This window comes from Protopterus annectens, chromosome 2.part1 (genome assembly GCF_019279795.1).
Source record: "Protopterus annectens isolate FY-2018-M chromosome 2.part1, PAN1.0, whole genome shotgun sequence".
NCBI lineage: Eukaryota > Metazoa > Chordata > Ceratodontiformes > Protopteridae > Protopterus > Protopterus annectens.
In genome coordinates this window covers 205,425,344-205,450,096 of record NC_056729.1, presented here as the reverse complement: position 1 = coordinate 205,450,096, position 24,753 = coordinate 205,425,344, and positions in this window count along the sequence as shown.

The window sequence follows — 24,753 nt, the reverse complement described above, 5'->3', positions numbered from 1 at the left end:
ACTTTCTGCTGTTCTACTTTGCAGGGGCACGTTTATTCTGAGAGCTCTGCCCTCAGACACACCCCATGCACTCATCCACACTCCATGTAGGATTAGGAGTTCAGGCAGCATGCCTTCATTAATATGCATGGCATGCTGCCCTCCTCCTCCTAAACGGATGCTTCCGTGCAGGACTAGCCTAGTCCTGCATGGAAGATTAGTGAATCCAGGGTAGTATGTGTTCATTCATTATGGTGATCGTGATACAGTGGAGTTAGGAAATTAACTTTTTCCCACTGTAGTGCGATCTTGGAGTTGGTATATTTAATTTATGGGGAGTGGGAGGTGGGGGGTAGAGCCCCACCTTATGGGGGGTGCAGGGGGGCTTGCCCCCTGCAGAAATGTAGTAAAAAGTTTGTTTGGTAGTTTAGTGTTGTAATATGTGTAGGGGGTGTTATTTTCATGTGATTTGTGGTGTTTGATGTTATGATGCACATTTTAGATGTTATGAAATTCGATGTTATGGGTTTTAGATGTTTTGAGTTTTAGATGTTCTGGTCTCAGTGTTATGAATTTTGATGTTATGGGTTTTAGATGTTTTGAATGGGGCCCATATATATATATATATATATATATATATATATATATATATTGCCATCTCACCAATCTCACCAAATAAGAAAATAACAGACAGTCTATCAAAATCCAGGTACTTCTCTTCTCTGTCTATAGTAACAAGCAATAAAAATAAATAAATACATTTTACTCATTAATATGAGATTTGAGTTATTAAATGAATTCTCAACATGAACAACAGAAAAGACATTTAAGCCAGATCCAGCTCTCTCTCTCTCTCTCTCTATATATATATATATGTATATATATATAAATATAAATGTATATATATATATATATATATATATATATATATATATATATATATATATATATATATATATATATATATGTGTGTGTGTGTGTGTGTGTGTACAAACACATAAATCAGGGAGGATTCTTATAGGGCAAATAAAAAATTACTTTAAAAATGTATTAAGAACAAAAACAATTAATTAAAGGATGAACAGAGAATGGCATATTTCTTTTGTGTATAACACAACTATAACAAATCTCAATCATACAGAAATTAGTTAAAATGTAACTTAATCCATTATAGGTCATTACTCAATTACTCACAGTTTATATAAGAAGACGACTAAAACCAAGACAAGTACAGAGTTGGGGTGGTGAGGAAATGGCATATTTCAGCAAAACATGTGGAAGAAAGAGATGGATAACAGAGCGCACTTAGAGTGTGGGTCAAATTAGGAAGCCACACTGCTGCAAAATATTCAGACATTCTACAGCTGTATTTCAACAGAATTTGGACTATTGTAAAGATCCTCATCAGTTTTGAGTTAAGAATTTAATATAACAGATTGCATGTCAAGCATTTATATTTAATTCTCTTTGGCATCTTGTAATGTAACTGTGGCAATTGTTTTTGGATAGTTGCCCCGAGTTTCAGGAAAAACAGTACATTTTTTTGTTGATTTTAACTAAAATGATATGTAGCTGTTATCCAGCTATCTAGACCTCCAGAGACACAGGCCAGATGTTTTGAAAGCAATAACAAATGTTAAGAACAAACCACAAATTAAACAATGTGAAATATTATAGGAAATGTTAATATTATTCATTGTTTTTTGTCAGTATTCAAGAGTTTTGGGCATTTGCATTTCACAAAAGAATGCCTGTAAATCTTGGAAATTTTTAGGTATTAACAGGGGGCTAAGTGCCTGTAACATTTTTTGCATCCACATGCCAGCAGATAATCATATTCTATCTTTATAGGAAAAGTGGGATTTACAATTTCTGTAGCTACAGTAAAGAGGCATTTAGTACTGAAACCTGAAACTACTTAACCTTTGTCAGTTGAACAGAATGAAGCAATTATTACTATAGCCCTTGTTTTGTGTTATAGTATAATACTAAAATCCAATTATTTTGTGATATTTCATCATTTTTTATCAATTTATAAATATCTAGGTTTTATAGACAAAGGGAGTACAATGGCAATGCAATAAGAAACCAGTCAGCAAAGCAGTAGAATATAACCTCAGATAATGCATGTTTATTTATTTAACATTTGTTAACTGGGAAAGTCCGACTTGGAACGAAGGCAATTTTCAGCGGAGGCCCGGGGAGAAACACTCCAGATGCATGTCTTTGTAACATGGGAGGAAACCGGAGTACCAGGAGGAAACCCACAGGAATGCAAGGAGGACATGCAGACTCTGCACTGAAGGCACCCTAGCTGAGAATTGAATCAGACAACCTCTTGCCGTGAGGCGACAATGCTACTGCTGCACCACTGTGCCATCCATATCCATATCTAAAAGTCCATATCTAAAAGTCAAAATAATTATGGTAAATTGAGAACAAAAATCTAATATCATAAGAAACAGTTAACAATATTGTAGAAACCTCAAACAAATTCTGTTACAGCTCATTGATGCTTACAACTTTCCCTTAAAAAAGGCATCTTAGATATCATTAAATTTATGAAATGCCTCTCTACTTTAAGGTCATTTTTATATTCTTTCCCCATTAAGAATACTGTTCCTGTATAATCAGTTGATTGATGGTAACAGACTTAATATTCAGGTCAATCCATGTGTTTCGCCCATAAAATGCTTGTAGTATCTAATGAAGGTGGCCACGATGGTACAGCAGTTAGCATTGTTGCCTCACAGCAAGAGATTCTCTGGTTCAATCCTTGGCTGGGGTGCCTTCTGTGCGGAGTCTGCATGTCCTCCCTCTGGTCGTGTGGGTTTCCTCTGGGTGCTCCGGTTTCTTTACAAAGATATGCTGTAGGTGGAATGGACACTCTAAATTGGCCTTAGGTGTGAGTGTGTGCATGTGTGTGCCTTCTGTGGAAGGTCAGGCGCTGGGCTGACAACTCAACACCGTAGAACTCTACTGCCAATCATGAGCAGACAGGTGATCTGCTGTGGTGACCCCTAACCGGGAAAAGCCAAAAGAAGAAGAAGAAGATGTTTGTAGCATCTAATGAAAGAGCAGGGTAGCACTGACATCTCAGGGAACTGGGGCTTACAGAAGGACCAGCTTGTATGGCAGTTTGCTGGATTTAAGTTTTTCAGGCCGCTAAAAAAGATGAGTACATATGTGCTAAAATGAAAGATGAGTACATATGTACTAAACTCATATTATATTGATCCAGCATTTAGTTAGCCTTTCTGTGAGTGACACATCTCATCAAATACTCAGGATAAAATGCTAATGGTGCCTGATCTTAAAGGTCATAGACCAGAATATTGAAAAAGAGAGAGAGCATTTTGTGTCACAGATAGTAGCAGGGGCTACTGTAAACTGTTCATCTCTTTGCTTTATTTGGAATAACAGAATCACTCTGTCTCTGAGTATAGGTTAGAAATTGTCCCTCCAGAGAGTGCTCCAAATATCTGTATGATAGCGAAGGAGAATGGTTTTAATAATTATCCCATGACCTGACACAAAGTTGCTACTAACCCTATTTCCTCAGGACATGGTAAGCCATTAAGATAAAACATGTCTAAGATGAAGCTAAAGTGAGTAGACACAGTTATGTAGGGAATAAGTGAGAGGCCATGTTATCAAGTCCATGGAAATAAAACATGTCATGCACCATGATTTAAACTACAGAGAAGAGGCTCCTGATGTTCATTTGAAGCTTCTTAATCCATTTATTCACCACATGTACTTTTAATGATGAATTGAACAGGGATAACATATTTAAAAGTGTATGCTGTGTGATTCACTAAAAAGGATAAAAAGGTAATATCAGAGCAGTAATACTGAAATGCTCTTTTCCGATATAGTAATTGAAACTAAATGGCAGCAGTAAACACTCAGTTATGACTGATGCTCAACCAACCTGCAGTCATTACAAGGGCCAACTTCAGAAATCAAAGTGTGTAGTCTCCAACATTTTAATTTGTAGATCTCATATAACTGATTGTGATATGATATAAACTGAAGATTGATTGAAAAAAGTTAAGATATTTAGTCCTATCTGTAGATTAGAGCATGTGTATGTACATTAAGAAGCATTTCCAGATGTAAGCACGTGCATATAAATTGTGAGCATGTGCAGGCAGCAGTGCCATTTTGAGAGAACAGCCAGATGAGTGTAGTAGTCAGTCTGTTTATAAATTTATTTAAGTTTAAGTTACAAAGCCTCATTTCTGATGTGTTAGTGTGTAATAAGGTTGCTTGAACTGAACCCACGAATGTTTGTCTCTTTTACCCTGACCAGATGAGTGACACCTTCAGCACAAAAAAAAAAAAAAAAAAAAAAAAGATTTGAATATAATGCCCCCTTTGGCATGTATCAGTCCAGAAACATGCAACAAGTGGAATTCCCACAGAGATACCTTACTAAAAGGATAAAAGACCTAAATAATATGTCCTGCATAGGTCAACTCAAAGCCCTATCACTACACTTGGTATCCCACAGACTGCTAACAGGTGACCTGTGTCCGGCATACAAGGAATCCTCACACTCATTGATGACACATTTACTGCTCATTAGCAAGTGAAATATCATCAGCCATACTTCATCTATGGAGCTGAAACACTTCTGCAACATCAGCAGAATGGTTTGGAAGGACAAATATATCTCACAGAGGATACTACTGCTGTGGAACAGACTCTCCATCCACATAACACAAAGTTCATTCCTGTCAATTTTCAAGCATAACTTAGCTTTATGAATGGGAAACAGAAAATTTACAGCAGGAAGAAGTAGACCAACACAAAGGTAAACTGAGTGTGCAAAATGATGAAACAAAAGTTGAACTGCAGACTCTGAAAACAATATAACTAAAATGCTTCTTTAATAATTCACAAAGCTTTCAGGTACATATACCCTTCTTCAGTGTAATCAGAAAATATTCAACATAAAATCTTCAGTTTATATAACAATCAGGAAACCATGTGACACAGCCAATCACAATCAGCAATTGAAATTGCCTTAAAGAGAATTACCCATTAAAAATATATTCACAATGTAGTTGAATATAAGAAGCCAAACCATTATATACACACATAAAAATATTACTAATGCAAGCAGTTCGACTTCATTTTAAGTATGGATTTAATGGCAACCATAACATTTATTCCTGTGTCACATGGTTTCTTAATTGTTACATAAACTGAAGTTATTTTTTATGTTGAATGTTTATTATGACTACACTGAGGAAGGGTATATGTACCCGAAAGCTTTGAGGATTATTAAAGAATCATCTTAATTATATTGAGCATTTCCAGAGTCTGCAGTTCATCTTTTATTAAACAGAAAATTTACCCTGGGACTGCCCCTGTTCTACTAATAGACATAGGGATCTCCTAAAAGCTTTATTCCATTCATGGGTCCCCTCAAATTAACTATGGTATGATCTCAGTTATTCTCGTTACGGGTAATATATAATTATTGACCATGGGATGGGTAAGACCAATCTATAATCAAATGGGATAGGTTTTCTTGAGCATAAAAAGAGAAATTGTCTACATTTAAAATGGCCTGCATGGACAGTTTGCCTATGAAACAGTGAAACTAAGGTAGAGAGTATAAGTTGTAAAGGGGAAAAATGTTTCTTGTTTTTGTTTATTCTAAGTCTAAGATAGAGCTGAAGTACTTAATCAGATGGGAAACTGATTTAAGTCAGCCTTGAAGGATCTTACAAAATCAAGAGTTTATGAGCATAGAACATATAGGGTATTTTGGTTTATTGTTAACTTAATGTCATGGGGTGGTCTGCAATCCTACAGTAAAATTAAACAACTCAGTTTCCCAGAATTAAAGGAACAGTACCATAGTTTGTTTTACATAATATCACAAAATGATTGATTTGTTGTGACTTGAGTTACCGGATTAGTTAAAAAAAAATTGTAACTTAAATCCTGATATAAGAGTAAACAAACAAGTATCAAACCCAGCTGACAGGGCAACTTAAACTGATTGCTTTTTAATACTTGATTATTTTATTTTTTCAATGCTGTCAACATATTCAATTACATAGTATATAGTTCAGTTATCAGCTGTGATTTAAAAAGGCCATAAAACTTTAAATATGCCCGCGTGTGTGTGTGTGTGTGTGTGTGTGTGTGTGTGTGTGTGTGTGTGTGTGTGTGTGTGTGTGTGTGTGTGTCTTTCTCTCTCTTTTTCTCTCTAGGAAAAGGTACCTTTAAGAATGTATGTACCACTGATATATTCAGTCTGGTCTGCCAGATAAATAGTTGAGAAGATGTTGAGATGTTAAGTACCATTTGCCGTGCTGCCAGTCTGCAAGTTGTTAAAGTTGCAGTCTAATTTTGTATAGCTGTGTCTAGTGTCATTATCAGCAATACAAAATTATACAAATGAATATCGTTTGTCATGCAGCATAACATCAGCATACTCTGATAATTGCTGCGCACAATCAAAAGCATTAAACATATTTTAAATTTACAAACTGGGAACAACATAATATTACAGAGAATCACAGGAGATGCATTTTACAGTTCTGAAATATTCAAGATGTGCAGTCTACCTTTTCTAGTTTTTGTCTCCTAGTATGCTTAACATGCAATAACTTTATATGTTAACTTCCTTAGGAGTCCATCTGTTCTAAAAAGTAACAAATTCCATTGCATGAAGATGACAGACTATTGCATGCACTGTATAACAGGATGCAGTAAGTGAGCTTCCCAATTTCTAAAGGTAGGTTTTCCAGTTGCATGTCTTAAGAGCCATAGATGCTTATGCAGAGAATTAGGCACACATCAAAGAGAAGAATCACTCATTAAAAAAGCCTAGATTATTTCTAGTACTAACATTGTCCAGTAATTTGATACACATATTCTATCACACTCATGAAGTAGGTTAAATAATTGCACATGCAGAAAATTGAATCTCTGTAAAGAGCTTGTATTAGAAAACATTTTAACTAACTTGTGAAATACTATTTCTGTATGGGCTTTGAAGTCAAGGTATACCACAAGCCAGATAATGTTTTTATTGTGGTGCTTGCAAGCATGTTTATTGGCAGTCACTGGACACTGTTTGTTTGTTCCTTTGTTTTTGGTTTGTTTGTTTCTTTGTTATTCAAAGTAATCCAACAGTGTATTAAAAGGCAAAAGCTTAACCTTCCTTAATGTTTTGTATGTATTCTTTTCCTAAACTTTTTGACCTCAGGAGGGATCCACTAAGTTAAACATGGCAAACAAGTACTCCATATATGCCACCAATAGTTCTTGTGGAACACCATGTGTTTACATGGAATTTGATAGATACAATCTTTCTAGCTTGTGTTGGGTCTGTGTGGGGACCTCCTGCTGGCAAGCTGTGTGTAGTAAACTTACTACAGGAAATATCATTCTTAAGTGTCCAAACCAGCTCATGTCACTACTTGAACAATGGTGCACTCTTAACTTTATAGAGAATAATGAGCTATTCACTGTGCCATGGAAGTGATTCCAGCATCATTGCAAGGGAAATTCATTTAGACCACTTACGTTCACAATTTCATCTTATTGTCCATAAGCTCTTGATCTAGAGAGGAATGGGAATAGAGATGGAAGAGTAAGTAGACAGTTTCAGCTTAGTAACCAGCTTTCAGCTCAATATGATAACCATGCTTAACGGGCCCATGTCTGATGGACAAAAGCGCACTTCAATGAAGACCACATCGCCGAGATGACTCTGCCAACAGGACAAATCCCTGACAACAGTAAGTAGTGCAGACTGGGAGTTAGTCCCATTCCCCACTGTAGTGCGATCTCGGAGTTGGTATATTTAAGTAGGGGGGTGTGGGGGAGTGCAGTGGGGCTTGCCCCACTGCTATACATGTTGTGATGTGGTTTTTGAGTGTATTAGAGAAACGGGAATGTATCCCATTCCATAATACATTGACTTACCGTTGTTGGGGATTTGCCCTGTTGGTGGAGTCATCTCGGCAATGTGGTCTTTGCTGAAGTGTGCTTTCATCCATCTGACATGGACCCTGTATAACACCTGCTGTACTGCTGCTGTACCTATCTACTCATTAGCCTTTGTGGCCCCTCTGCTTTCACTCATGAAGAAGAACCTCAGAAGCTTCCATTATTTTTTTTGGGCAAGCTGTTCCTGTCTCACATGCATTAAAAAGCCACTAATTTCTGGGAGAAAACTATGACCTCAGACTTGGGGATGCTGAATTCTTCTCAATTGACTGCAGTGAGAATAGAACCCCTACCTATCTAAGTACACAGGCTATTATAGTTACACAAGCATCACGGTACAACTATTTCATAGCCAGTAGCAAACTCTTACAGAACATATTGAAGTTCAGACACTTCAGACAAGATAGTAACCTCATATGCAAATGATAAAGATACAGACATTATGTCCCCAAACTCGATTCTCTCCACATCCCAGAGTCACCTTGGTATCCTGTTCAATTATTACACTGAGAATTTAGGTGCAACATTTTCTCCTCAAATGCACAGAGATACTGCACACAGCTGTGACTGCTGCAGTCCTTGCTTTTAATGCCTCTCTTGAGGCATTCCGCAGTCCATATATATATTGGTAAACTATCCATGATCTCTTTAATATTCATGCAAGAATAGAGACTTGATCCATGGTCAGGACAAAATTGACAGAGATCTTTCTGAAGGATACATTCAGTTGTCAGAGAGAGATAGTTTTCCAGCAACCTGTTATAGCTTTTCTACTGAAGGCAAGGAGCAGAATCTATCCATAAATGCAACAAATGCTTCTGGTTCTACTTTTAAATAGGAACCACCTTATTTTGCCAGACCAGAGATAAAGTCTCCATATCTAATGCTTCATTAAAAAGGTACATTAATCATGACAAAGCAGAAATATTCAATGAGTTCATCAATTCTCTCTAGATTTCATCCACTGCTGCAATCTTGCCAGCTCATGTTTGTTTAAATGATGCATTGATTACATTTATAGGGAAAAACACTTCATTCATCTCAACCTGCAGATGTAGAAAATAGGTACAAGTGCTCTTAAAAACTGGCTAAAAATCTGGACATGTAATTAGTAAAATAGCAGAATAGCAAATAGCACATATATATTCCCAATTTCAGTAGGAATTTGGGACACTAATCAGAAACACATAAAAAAACAAGAGTGCAAAAGTTATGGAAAATATAAGCACATTGTCAAAGACATGGTGTAAAATCTGTAGAATTCAATGAACTTTATTGAATCATTCTAACATACAAGGTCATTTATTTTTGCTTCTAGAAAAGGGAGAAGTAAGATGTGCATATTCTTTCTTTAAATTATTTGTGCCATTGGTATAGTGGTCATTTAGGATGGTGTTCTGTGTACTGGATAGCTTCAGAAATCAAATGTGATAAGGATGATTCAGAAAGCTGTGTGAAAAGGTAAATTATGCTTGAAAATCAGGGCATATCTACAAAAATATCTAAATTATGCAGAAGTAAATCAGGACTAGAGATAGGGATGTTTCTCCAAAATAGTGACAGTTTAGATGTCTGAGACCCATTCCCTTCCTTTGCTTCTGCATCTGTATCCTCAAGCTAGGGCATGATCACCAGGTATGGGATTTCCTAAAAATATTGCTTAGGCCTCTCAGCAATGTTCACATTCAAGGCAGTTTCTTTTCTTCCATTGTGTAAAATAGTTCAAGCTGTTTTCTTGAGAAACCACTAGTTCTACAAAGAAATAATTGGTCCATAAGGGTAGGGTCATTCATGTCCAAGGAGGCTAAGCATAGATCACCATGGGAGGAGTTTAATGGAATTCACAGAATATAGAGAGCTGCCAACTGGTCTGGGCTACTAAGCAACTTGGGGAGGGTGATGCTGTAGTTAGAATCCTCTAGGGTCTCTCCAGATGAGTGATATATTTTGACTGGAACATATCAACGGGGGCATTCAATTAAATAACTGGGGAGATAAACAATGAGTACAGTGAAAGAAAGACTGCTCTCTCTGACCCTAGTTAAGGTAGTTTGGGTTATTATTTGAGACAGACAAAAGGATTTTCTAACTAAAGGTAAGACATGATGATCAAATCATGGGCAGCCATCAACAAGAGTGGCTAGATCTCTAATGACAATGGGCAGGATTCACGAAGGCTTGCACGGAGTGTAAGAGACGTGCAACACTCCATGCAAGCCTCGCGATCCAGGAACAGCCCTAAACTCCATGTAAGAGACCAGCTAAAACGTCTCTTACATGGACTGAGCGTGGACATGCTAAATAATTCACTTGCATCTGAAAGGTATGCAAATGAGGTATATTAGCGATCCACGAAGCAGAAACCAGTCCGTGTAGGAGACGTTTTAGCTGCAGAAATGTACTCAGTTGACAACTGAGTACATTTCTGCAAAATCCACAACGGAACGATGTCAGCTCCAAAAAAAGGTTGCATATGATTCAGGCAGCATGCCAATGGCCAAATATGTGGCCATTGGCAAGATAACCCGATGCAAAAATATTAAAAATATGATTTTTTTTTTCGGCAATCGCCGATGTTTAAACCCAGCGCAACCCCGCGCAAACGGGCTGCGCTGTATAAAACCATAAAAAAGAAGGTTATAAACCCACAAATGTGGGTTTCATGCAATACATGGAATGACAATGCAGGGACCAGCAGACCAAAACCAACATGGCCACAGAGTAGTGGTTGCTAAGGGGGGAAGCTGAGTCTAAGACATGTAACTAAGCATTAGTAGGCAATCTCATGTAAATGAGGGTTAGGATACTGAATCTCACAGTCACATACCAAATGAGCACAGTCTGAGTAGTGTAAGAGATACAAAAGGGGGAGGAATAGAGTAGGAGATAGGTGACATCACAGGGGGGAATGGTAGAAAGAAATGCAGTTCATTGGAGGCCAGTGTAACATGACAGATGACAGGCACAGATCATGGAAAGAGGTGTGCCACTAGATAAGTCATGGAAAGTCAAGAAATGGAAGGTGTACACTGTTACCTACACCAAAGTTTCTTGCTGGCCGTGCATGCGCACGTGTGTGCGCCATGAAGCGTGAGTAAGGCAGTGTGCGCGCGAGTAAGGCAGTGTGAGCATGTGGGAGCGTGTTGGGAGATGTTTAACACTGTTTGCGCGGGTGTGCGCACGTGTAAGGCAGTCTGAGTATGTTGGAGGCTGTTGGCAGATGTGTAACAGTGTTTGCGCGGGTGTACTCGTGTTTAAACCTGAATAAGTAGATTCTTAACTGTGTAAGCACGTGTGCGCGCGTGTAAGCCACTGTGAGCATGTTTCAGATAGTATGCAAGTTGCTCCCCCCTGAGGAAACAGAGAGGAAAAAGGAAGCAACAGAATTAATAGGAAGCTAGCAGGGATAACTGCTGAAGCTAGCAGGTGAAAACAATTAGAAGCAGGCAATTACACAGGCAGAATAGTAGCCCAGCCCAGCACTTAAAACTCTGCAAACAGTAGTGCAGGATGTTTCCATTAAGAGACACTGCAAGACAGGAGTAAGCTAATAGAAGTGAAAACTGAAAAAGCTTCACTCAGAGCAGAAATGTTAGGGGCTGCCATAGCTGTCATAATGAGACATAAGCGACTTGCTGAGGGTGGTGACAATGCAGATGGTGCCAGACAACCCACAGTGAGGAGACGGAGAAGAGTGTACAGGCCCAGGGTCACCTACCACAGGTTACATGAGCTGGAGATAGTAGAGCGCTATAGAGTGGACAGAGAGCTCCTGCAGCAGATTGTTGAGCTGTGCAGGCCACGCCTCACACACAGAACCAACAGAAGGGAACCCATCCCAGTGGAAACCAAGGTATGTGCTGGCCTAAGAATACTAGCAACAGGTACCTTCCAGAGACCAACTGGCGATATGATGGGGATATCACAGGCATCAGCCTCCAGGGTACTACATCAGTTCCTGGATGCCATGTCAGCACATGTCGGTGATCATGTATATTTCCCCAATGCCCGTGAGGTATTGGCCAGCAATATGCTTCTCTTCCAGCAAATAGCGGAATACCCTGAGGTACTGGGTGCTATAGACTGCACGCATATACGCATCAAAGCACCAGCAGGTGAGCGAGGTAGGGCCTACATTAACTGCAAGGGCTTCCCCTCCATCAACTGCCAGGTCGTGTGTGATGCCCAGGGCATAATAATGAATGTGTGTGCTGGCTGCCCTGGGAGTTATCACGATTCCCACATCTGGCATTTGATGCAGCTGTACCAGACATTTGCCAATGGGGACATCCCACACGGACACCTAGTGGGGAATGCAGGTTATGCACTGGAGCCGTGGCTGATGACACCCATCAGGGACGCACACACACCTGAACAGGAACGCCATAATGAGGCACACGCACAAACACGTAATGTGATAGAGCGTGTGTTTGGGCTGCTCAAGTCATGGTTCCGGTGTCTGGACACATCTGGTGGAGCCTTGCAGTACACACCAACTACATGCACCCAAATTGTCATGGTATGTGCTATGCTACATAATATGATCTTGCAAAAACAGCTGCAGCAGGACCAGCATAGGGCCGGGCCAAACAGCACCCCACCATTGCCAAGGCCATCACAGGCAGAGCGTGACTCGGAGGAGGAACAACCTGAGCCTGCCCCAGTAGGCAGAAAGAGGCGTGCCCAGTATGCCCTGGCCTTGGCAAAGAGGCAACGCATAGCACATACACTGGCACAGTAGGAACCCTGGGAATGATAACCCTCTCTGACTCACTCATATAGTAACAGGGATGCCTAACATGACACAACCTGCTCTCAAACATGTACAGGGAGTGTAGTATGTGCATCCAACAGAGGCAGCCCTGCAGCACCACCTGAGGCATGATTGCCATGTGTCAAGCAATGTAACACCATCTAGTATATGCAAACATGAAGACCCTGCCTAACATCTCACCCTCACCAAGCATGATGCCACACTATGAAGACAAGAAGATCAAGTACAATAATTGGCTGAAGTAATGCAGTCAGTCAAAGGGGAGCCAATGTGTCACAGGCTGGGAAGATATGCGGAGTTTGACATGATGCACCACCTGCTAGGGGTGGCATGCACCTAGCATGCCATGCCCCATGGATACTGGCAAAGGCTGTCAGTACCCACAACATGCCCTGAATAGGTAAGTCTCAAAACACAAACCCAACCTCATAGGTTCTACAAGGGATAGGAACCTAGATGTAATACTACCCCATGACAGATGTACAAACAGCAAGATGTGTGCAGTGTAAACGCACACAGTAAGGAGAATGTAGATACCAGTCCTGTAATAGAGAACTGGGCAAGGCTCACAGCAGCACCCTAGCACTACCAGGTCACACCTCATACTGTGCTGTACAGCCGCAAAACATGGAACAAGCTACAAAAGGAGGGTGACTAGCAAGAAATGGCAAGGATACCACACCCCCATGTTGGTACCACAACAAGAAGCAGCATGGAATAGCCATGGTCAAATACCAATGGCTAAAACTGCCTCGCAGTAGATAGCCTGCTGCAGACCACTGTCCTAATACCAGGAACATCACCTGGCCTATGTCGGAATACATGAATATATCAAGCCCCCCAAACCACATTATATTGCTCGACTGAAAATACCCAGACATACACCAGTAGCATCGTACTAGCACCAACACAGTAGGGGAAAATTACCCAGATTCCATAAACCAAAATGCCCAGGAACAATGTACTACCCCCACAAGAGGGGTAAGCATACTGGATGTGATAATCAGCAACATGTGTACTGGATGGCAAGATGAGAAGTGTACCCCTCACTGATAAGACCAGACCATAGAGTAAGCACACTGGAAATACACACCCTGACCCCAGTCCCTGGCCAGAATACCACAGTGAAAAACATGTGTAAAGTATAGGTTGCAGCCCTCAAAACCGATGTTGAATACACAAAAGGCCCTGTGCAAGTGCAGAATATGGCACACACCACAGAACATGTTATACAGGCATTCCATGAACACAGCCAGGAATGCTTGGAGTATGCAATCACAAATAACAACAACACACAATGCCATACATGCAGACATCTGGCATGCTGGGCTCCAGCCATTACCAAACCATGCAAGAGAATGAGGAAGATACCACATGATAGAGCAAACATAAAAAGGGAAGTAATCACTGACCAGTAGTATGGCAACAACATATGTCCACACATGCAATCCACTAAGTCCAGCCACAACAAGTATAACCTATGAATCCAGAGGCAATGTGACGCCAGTACCAAGTACACAGACAACCACAACACCCCCGAATAAATACAAACATATGTGATAGATGCATCCATGTATCCAAAGCAGAGGTTGAGCTCCAACAAGCCAGTACTATCAACACTAGTCAGGAGGAGAAGGTAACCACATACACCACAAACCCAGTCCCACATAGACCTACCACAACTGTAAACCAAACACATAAACACAGACAAATATTCCCGGAGTCCTCAATTACAAACACACCACACCAACAGACGCCTCCAAAGTAGATCACAAGCAACCACAACCTTCAAACATAGCACATGCAACAAATAGTACGCAAAGCTGGTGTGCCAAACAGTCACAGGCCCGAAGGAGAAACAAATGCCTGATACAGTCGTAATAGGTGTCTGTATAGGCAGAAACACAGCTGTCCCACTCACCAGACTGAACAAGGGAAAGGGTAGAGTAAGCTGCTTGTAGGTAGCCACAAAATGCCACGTAACACAAGTACGCAGGTCACCCCAAAGCAAGCAGAAATATGATGCACTCAATGTCCATGCTGGTGTGAATTACCTGAGATGTACCTCCCTGGTCAACAACAAATGAGACATGGATGGTCCCTCCGAGTATGTACCCCAGGGCGGGATGACACTGGCTATGTGCAGCATCCAACCCTCACCAAGAATGATGTCACAGTACAAACACAGAATGCTCATGTTTAACAGCTGGCACAGTTACAGCTGTCAGTCCAAGAGGGTGTAATGTGTGGAGATGTCAAGCATGACAAGCCATGCTGCTGTTACAGGGGTGGCTGTCAGCTGTTACCCGTGTGCATCTGGATACTGGATAAGGCCTTTGCCTCCTCCATAGAGCCGTATGTAGGCAAGGCCAAAAAGACTACCCACCACCCTAGAAAACATAAGTGGTAGGAAACATAAGGGTAATGCTGCCCAATGCCAGATGTGTAAACTGCAATATGCATGCCCCTGAGGCACTTCCCATTATGGAGAACATTGATGCCTGTCCAGTGACAGAAGCCTGCTGCAGGCCTAGTGATACCACACCAGCACTACTAGGTTATACCACATACCATGCGTTATGGCTCCAACACCTGCACCAAGACATCAAAGGAGGGGGAGTATCCATATGCAGCACAGACACCCATATAGCCAGGTAACTGACAATGCACAAAGCAGCGGACACCACCCATGTGCACATAACTGTAGTCAAAACTGCTGTACAGTCTGTAGCATGCGACAGACCACACTCTCACACACAAGAACCCCACCCAGACATCCAAAGACACTGGACAGTATGGATGTCCCACCAAATACCAGACAAGGTACACAAAGTACCACATAGGTGTCAAACCATTATGTATGCAAGGAGTCATCAGGGACCTAGGGACACAGGTCGACATTAATCTGTCATGTGACAGCCACAATGCCAATGTGGCTATGAAGACTGTTGATACTGGACACCGTATCATGAAAGGATTCACACCAACATCAACATGGGTCACTGTGCTGTTGTACTGTTCCCTTATCAGACCCATAATCTAGTACAATGACTCATATGGGATGTACCATACGTGACACCTGCAGCGGTTTGGAAGACCTCATAGTTACCCCACCAACAGGATAAAGGGTGCGAAATATATGTCATATGCTGCCTGGCTGTAGACACCCCAGCTGACTGCAGTCACACACTGCCTACACAGAGGCATTGTATGTCTGTTGTACCAGGCCATGTCCAACACAGGAGTAATGGACATGCTACACCACAGGAAATCAAAGCCATTGGAGCTGTGAGAGTCACAGATGTCAACCTCAACACATAATGAAATAAGATGTGCTGGAGGGACAGATACATAACCCATAGGCTCCCCACACCCAGAAACAGGATCCCAATCCATGGTAGGCAGAGCCCCTCACTGACACCCCTCAACAGGAATATTGCCAAGTGGATGGATGACCGTACATGTATACTGGGGGTCCCCACTGTGTCACAACCAGACAGAGGCACAGAGAAGAACCTCATAAATGGCCATAATTGAACATAGCAAGGGGTGGCGAAAGACACACACACTCTAGCTAGGCTTACCAATGGCCTAGAGTGTCTAGCCTACTATGAACCCATGAACCTATGAAGATACAACACGTACAGGACACTAAGGATAATCACAAGGCTTACCCAACTGATGGTAGGAACTATGTTGGTCATCCACAGATATGCTCCGAATCACACAGATATTACAAACAACATACCAAACATACACACATATTACTAACATACAACCTGTCAGGTGCAGTGCAAACACCCCCCCCACACCGAGTGCAAAATACCTATCCCAGTAGATGGTCCCCTGACATTGCAGATGCTGAGGTAACAGCCATCATCTGCAAAGCAGAACACACAGCAGCAAAGGTATGTGATGGTGTCCTGTGCTGAGGCCAACATGGACCCCAAGAGTAATGGAATGCAAAATCACACTACTGGCCAATGTCAGCCTTACCACAGGGTATGTACCCAAAGAGCAGTGTACAACAACAGTGGTCCATCACAACAAAGGTGTTGCCTGAATGGATACTCCAAACTAACACCCCAGGATCCTGACAAGCTTGTTCTGCACAGCTATGGAAAGGATCAGTATGTACCGCAGACAGAAGGCTAAAGTGGACCTACTGATACCGGACCCGACACACTGTGGCTGTTGTAACTGCAGAACCGGCCCCTAAACATGTCTGACCCATTTGAAGCAGTCATTAAGGTCATTGATGAGGGCTATGTGGTCCACACAGCGTAGCTGGACCGTGCACATGCTTCTAGACCATACCGTATGTGTTCAGTATGGATATGTTCACCAGCTTAAATATACACCCCTATGTCAGTAGAGGGGTTGCAAAGCAGACCAAGGACAGAACTGACATGGTCAGACATGCTGCATCCATGCCAGACTACAAAGCGGATATGAGTGGCATCCCACAAGGCCTGGTCTTGCCCCCCCCCCGTTCTGTATACATGTCCCATAGGTATAGGCCAACATGGAAGGACTGTGACTGAGCATGTATGCAGAGGAGTACAAACAGCCCACCATATCCAACCCCCAGCTGACACAAGCAACCCACAAAAGGGCCACCTACAAACAAACAACTGTAGCCATAGCCAAGTCAGCAAGCTAATCACAGAAATGTGTATAGACAACCACTGTGGATATACAGTAAGTGCCCACAAATTACCACACAGGTGTTAACCCATGAGGCACCTAACATGTAATGTGAGACCTGGGTACAAAAGGTGATAAATAACCTGCACTGGACAAACATGTGTCTGTAGTGTTCGCAGAAACATGTACCATATACCCACCCAAACATGAAGGCTGGCAGATGCAGATAAGGGGAACTCACTCTGGCTCTGCAGCCATCCTCCATCAGCATCACAACTGACTACAATAGCCCCTGTGGGATATATCACAGCAGATACCTCCAACAACTGTAAAGTCCACAACAGTACCCCACCAGGGGTAGCAAAGAGCCTGAACAGATGCCATGTGTTGCCTGAGTAAACAAACTGCAGCCCCACACACTGCCATCCTTCCCGGCTACAGGAAAGCTGTGCCTGATGTATGATGCCATGTCCAACCTGGAATGAATGAACATGTTGCACCTTGTACAATCTGAATGGCAGTGAGCTATGCACATGAGAGACCTGAACCCCAGCACTGACATACATAGGACAAGCTGTACAGAATGATCCATAACACAGAAGGCACCCCCACACTGCAGTAAACTCCTGGTACAGGTCAGCAAGAGTGCCACATATCGACACCCCTCAAGAGGCATCCTGATGAGTGTATGGGAGATGGTAGGCTACCCTGGGTATCACTGTTATGTCAGAGGTAGACAGAGGCACAGTATACCAACCATGACATATGTAATGGCAAACTCCAGTTACAATGTGTGTCGAAGGACAAACACACCCTGTGACTACCATCAGCAATGGCCTACAGAACATCGCTAGTGTTTGCCAATGTCCACCCATGTTGTGGAATACACTAGCAATGTTGGGCGAGCCTGGTGTAGGTAGTCCATATCTGAACATATTGCAACATGGTCATATGTGCACAACTGGCCCCTACACAGTCTGTCGTGCTCACTATGAAGAAGTCAAGCAGTGATAGGACTAAAGCCCAGGATACTGTCCACTACAGTGAAATACCAAACCAGTGCACTATACGGTACTACAGTGTTAGGTCATTATGAAAGTATGTTGAGAACTGTCTGCAAAGTATCCCATGCAATTCCTGCAGGCACAGTATAATCCCTGTTGTGGCAGACACGAAGCAGTTGGCCAGTTAGTACACAACATGACACCCAGCACACAATCATAAACGTGTGATAATGACGAAGGTCACACACACCCAAATATGTGTTGGACTTCAGAGTACAACATATGGAAAGCTCACACTGGGCATGCTCGCACACTTTGATAAATGAGGCATATGTCAGACAACATGCCATGGAAAGGCTGAACTGGGCATGCTCACACACTTAGGCCATATCTCCGTGTAGCAGTTGGCCACACATATCTGGTATTTGTATGCGTGTCAGTCCAGGAACCAACCACAACACAGCAATCAGCCCAGTGCACACAGTAAATGACCACAGAGACATAAGTGATATAGTGGATCACCGTCATATGCAAACATCTGCCACAGATACACAAGTTGGTGATAGGAACAGGGAATGCTATGGCAATAAAGACCTGCAAACAGTAGAACAGCACAACAAATATTGTGCATCCGACAATTGAATATATGGGTGTAGAGGTCAATACTAGGCTTCTTGCCCCAGGGAATGGCAGCTCAGCCAGAGTGTGCTTGGCATCTGCATCCCCAGGATAGTAGGCTACCGTGCCACTGTAAAGTAGGTCACAGAAGGCGACATGTGAGGCTAGTGAGCTGTGCCTCTGTCAAGCAGGGGCACCGTGGAGGTCTCAGGGATTGAATGTGCTAAGCCACAGCCATGTTGTCGGTGTGTGCTGTGAGAGGGTTGCTGAGGATCTCTGACAGTAGGTGTCCGTCAATAACAGACTGAGGGGAGCCCTATCTGCATTCTCTGGACGATTCCACTGTCAACACTGTGTTGTAATGAGTATGTGTGAATAAAGTGCTGTGCTGGAACCGTCCACAGATGTCCTCCCTCTGTGGGCTACAGCTCTGCAATGTAGTTGGTCGCTCTGTCTGTTGAACTGCACATATATGGCCGGTGTACAGCTGACAGGTGTCTTGTTGTGGAGCAGTCATGGGTATATGTGGGATAGCATGACCAATGCAAACTGTACACATGCTCATAGGATGCAAGTGTCAAGGATTATGCTGAGTGGCCAGTATAGTCCTCCAGCATGGGTCCTCTGAAGTCATCCACCCCAGTCTACACAAGTGTAGAGTCTGCTTATGCTAAACACAGTTTGTGTGCAGTGACAACCTTGCCTGGGGGTGGAGATGAGATATGGATGTCCAGGGAAAGGTGGACATGGGCAGGTATCAACAATGGTGGTCTACTACTGGTGTGGAACAGTGAGTACCCACATTGCAGATGGGCAGGTGCAATATGTATTCACCCATGTGGCTGTGGTGTGTGGTTCTGCCATAGCACATGGACCCACAAATTGTAGTGGCGGTAGGGTAAAGTGGTAGAGGCCTGAGTAGTTCTCACACACAATATGCCTGTACCTGATGTTAACAACTGGAATGGTGTATGTGAATACCTGCATATCCTGGCACTGTTCCCAGGGAAGCTAAGTGTGTGTCCTGGATGTGGGCGTGGTGTTCTGGACTGGTTTTGTTGTGTGTTACAGGTGCTGTGGTCCCAAAGCATGGTATAGAACATAACCTGCCAGTGCGATGTGCATATCTGACCCTGACGTAGGTGGCTGCAAATGCATATATATGCTATCCCCCACCTGACAGGTAGTACTACATCTACAAACCTCTGTGGAAATGAAGATGTCAGCACCCTAGAAATACTACAGGTGCAGATCAGATGCCCAGTAATTCGGATAGTGCGCTCTGCTAATGCGTCTCCCTCAAGTGTCATAATATAGTTAGGTAGGGGTTCGAATCCTGCAAATGCTCAGTGTGTGTGTGGGTGAGTGTGGTTTGTGTGTGTGAAAGGCTGTTAGAGGGAAATGTTCCTTTTGGCAACTGGGAGAACACACTACAGGATGCACACTCCCCTATCTAAACACAGATGATGTCAGCACCCTATAAGTACAGCAGGAGAAGGATAGCTTCCCAGTAATGCGAATAGCACGCTCTGCTAATGCATCCGTCTCAAGTGTCATAACATAGTTAGGTAGTGGTTTGAATCCTGCAAATGGCAAGTGTGTGTGTTTGGATGAAGGGAGTTATTGTGTGTGTGTGCAGATATGTATGAGGGAAATGTTCCTTTTGGCAACTGGGAGAACACACTACAGGATGCACACTCCCCTTTCTAAACACAGATGATGTCAGCACCCTATAAGTACAGCAGGAGAAGGAAAGCCTCCCAGTAATGTGAATAGCGTGCTCTGCTAATGCATCCGTCTCAAGTGTCATCACATAGTTATGTAGTGGCTTGAATCCTGCAAGTGTGTGTGTTTGGATGAGGGGGGTTATTGTGTGTGTGCGAATATGTATGAGGTATGTGCCCCTTTTGGCAACTGGGAGAACACACTACAGGATGCACACTCCCCTTTCTAAACACAGATGATGTCAGCACCCTATAAGTACAGCAGGAGAAGGGAAGCCTCCCAGTAATGCGAATAGCGCACTCTGCTAATGCGTTTCCCCTGCATATCGTAATGTAATTAGGTAGGAGTTTGAAACCTGTAAATAACATGTGTGTGTGTTTGCATGTGGGGAGTTTGTGTGTTTGCATTTCCGTATGAAAAACATGTTAGTTTTGGCAATCAGGTGATCACATTACCCTTTCAAAGTATTGATGTTGTCAGCACCCTATAAGTATAGCCAGAGAAGAGGAACTATCTAGTAAACCGAATAGTGTGCTTTGCTAATGCATCCCTCTCACGTGTCATGACTTAGTTAGGTAGGGGAATGAATCCTGCAAATGGCAAGTGTGCATGTGTGTGGGGGTAGTAGGGTGTGTGTAAATGCAAGTGTGAGGGAACAGATCCTTTTAGCAAATACTACAATACACCAGATGCTGCATACTCCCCCAGTAAACACAGGGGATGTCACCACACTATCAGCACAGCCAAACAGGGCTAGTTGGCTAGTAATGCCAATAGTGTGCTCTGCTACTGTGTCTATTACCATTGTCAGAGTACAGATAGGTATGTTTTGGTAACCCACAACTGTCACGTGTGGTTGTGTCACACAGTATGACCTTGTGTGGGTGTTTGTACATAACAATGCATGCCATTGCCTAAACCAGCAATGGCATTGCACACATGATGTATGTGTGTGACACATACACATAAATACCTGTGACCTGCAGTAGTTACAATGTCTGACACATGCTTCGTGTGGATAAATGGTATTAGCAAGGTATACCAATATGACTGTGTCTTACTGTGCAGGGTCCGCACGTGGTATGTCCCTATACAGTGTGGGTGTCTATGGTGAAAGACCTACAGTAGGAGATACACATCTGGTCTGGGCCATATAGTGTACATGTAGCCGATGTACAGGTGCTGCATGTTCCCACCTGTTGTGGTAGTGGTAACATGTCATTCCACTGCAATTCGGTGACCACATGCTGTGAACTCTTCAACTAGAGTGTTGTAGCTACAGTAATGCTCACACACAATGTTCGGCTGGATGCAGTACGGCCTTATAAATGCAGTTCATGAGACTGTCATATTGCCGGTGTTGTTATGGAGTATAGGTGGTCTTCCTGTGTATGTGATGGTTGTGTGTGCCAGGCTATGAACCAGATGGCAGTCCGACACACTGTCAGCTGCACATGAGTAGGCCCTGATGGTTTGTGCTGTGCCAACAACCTGTAGGTGTGTGTATCTGTGTTACCTTGGGATACCACCCCCCTATCCATGTGTGTTACATGTGTAGGGGACGACAGGCATGGTATGGGGCATAACCTGTCAGTGATGGGTAACACCTGTGAGCCATGAATCATGCATCTGGTACTGCACAGACATTTCAGTTCACCTTGCTGAGGGCAGTGTCTGGTGCATGCATCTTCCGGTGTACACTGCTGTTGTTGTGTAGCAGCACTGTTAGTGTCCTAACCTGTGTGATACCCACGGAGGTCGCTATGTAAACCATGTCCTGCAGCATAAGGCAGTATGTGTGTACCAAGGAGCCTTGCCATTATACATCGGGCCATGGGTGCCACGTGCAAGATGACCGGTGCACATCAATGTGGCTTCCCTAGCATGTAAGCACACGTTGACAGCCAGTGGATACCCTATGAATGACAGTGGAGACTGAGCATAATGTAGACATACAACACCCTTCCCACATATAGTGGTAGAATACCTGGTGAGGGTATGTTGGCAACCAACATCAGGCTCATACTGGCCTGTGCCACATGCTGAGAGATCCATTCTATGTTCCCTATCATGTAGTCCAGGGAAGTATGTCTCAGGCAGCCACACTGGTATGGTCAATGAGTGAGTCATGTCTGTCCATGCCTCTGCCTGACCTGTATGCATGTGTGCTGTGGTGGACCATAGTGCCCCTGAGTCATATCACTGTGACCTTCACCAGATACAGCCTGTTGAGTGGGACCCCAGTGCAGCACACATGACAGGTATCTGACACGTCTGTAGCAGGTGTGTTGTGTAGCCCTACATGCTGTGAGTGTGTGGCACAGGGGATGTGCGTGCCATGTGTGGCATGTGCTCTGTTCCGATGGAACATATGCCTGTGTGCCAGCTGCGGAGGTGTGTGATGCCCAGGCAGGCTGCTAGTCTGAGTCCCCACGTTTGCCCCAGTGTGTTCAGCATGCTGTCAGTGTGTGTCAATGTCTGACTGGTATTGTCGTCACTGTAATATATTGTATTGATTTATTTATTTATCCTACATTTGTTGACTGGGATAGCCCAACTGGATGCATGTCCATTTCCAGGGGAGGCCCGTGGAGACAAGCTACGAGGGTAGCAGATACAGCATTACATAATACTAGCATTACATAGTACAAACAGATTATTTACAGAGATTACATAAGTAAGCAAGTCAAACAAGTTCCACAGGTTAATGTTAGACCTGAGCACAAGCCAGGATTAAATTAAAATTACACAGTAAAGTGGTTCACAGAAGTTACACATTCGAGTTAGCCAGGCTTGATACATTGACATAGCCAGTTAAGTGACAAATGTTGTTTGAGTCTACTGTTAAATGACCTAAGGTGGACAGTAGGGTAATATCAGCTGGAAGTGGGTACCAGGATCTACTTACAGGGTTTGCAAAGAGAGAATCACCAGCTGTGTTATTAAACTTGCTAGTCTGAAGTAGTACTTTGTTAGAGGATCGAAGCGGTCTAGGATAGTTATAGGGGGTGATAATAATTGAAGTGCAGGAGTATTGTCTGGATTATGGAGGATTTTATAGGCCATAATCAGTTGGTTATACTGTATTAGGCTGGGTATTGCAAGCCAACCAAGCTGATTTAGATTGATGCAATGATGTGTCCTAAAAGGCGGGCCAGTGGCAAACCTGGCAATGTGGTTGTAGTAAATCGAGTGCTTGTTAAGGACAGTCTTGTTCATATTCGAGAGTAGAGGGGATGCATACAGAAGGGTTGAAACAAGGTGTGAGCGAGCTATGGCACCTTTAGCTGGAGGGACTAGGAAGGCTTTAATTCTGTAAAGTGACCCTAGTTTTCTATTGATGGCTTTGCTAATCTGGTTAACATGTATGTCACATATGAGATTATTGTCTATGATGACACCTAATAGTTTCGAGATGGGTCAGGGGAGATTATTGTGCCATCAGTTGATGTTATGGTAACGGTGAAAGTGGTAGACCTACGTGTTGGTGGAATAACAGCAGTTTAGTTTGATTGGGATTTAGGATCAGACGATGTTCAGAAAGCCAGTTTGCTATTGTATTAAAGGTGGTCTGGGTAGCTGACCATAACTCTACTGGAGATGTGGCTGAGCAGATCAGAGTAGAGTATACAGCATATTGGATACAGCTGACTTTTGGGATGACAGTATAACGGTCGTTAATGAAGATGGAGGACTGCAAGGGCCCTAGTATAGAGCCTTGTGGTACTCTGAGGGTGTTAGGTAGAAGGTTAGAGGGTTTGTTCTGCCAGAGGCCGGCCTGCTGTCGACCATGCAGGTAGGATTGACACCATTGGAGGGCTCCAGTATCTAGACAGTCTTTGCAGGGTGTGGAGTACAAGTTGGTAATCAACCATATCGTATGCCTTTGAATTATCCAAAAATAGGGCTGTGGATATATAATTAATGTTGCAAGTATGGCTTATGGTGTTAGTAAAGGCTAGGAGGCCTGACGTAGTGCTGTGATGAGGACGTAAGCCATGCTGAGTGTCTGCCATAATGCGAGTT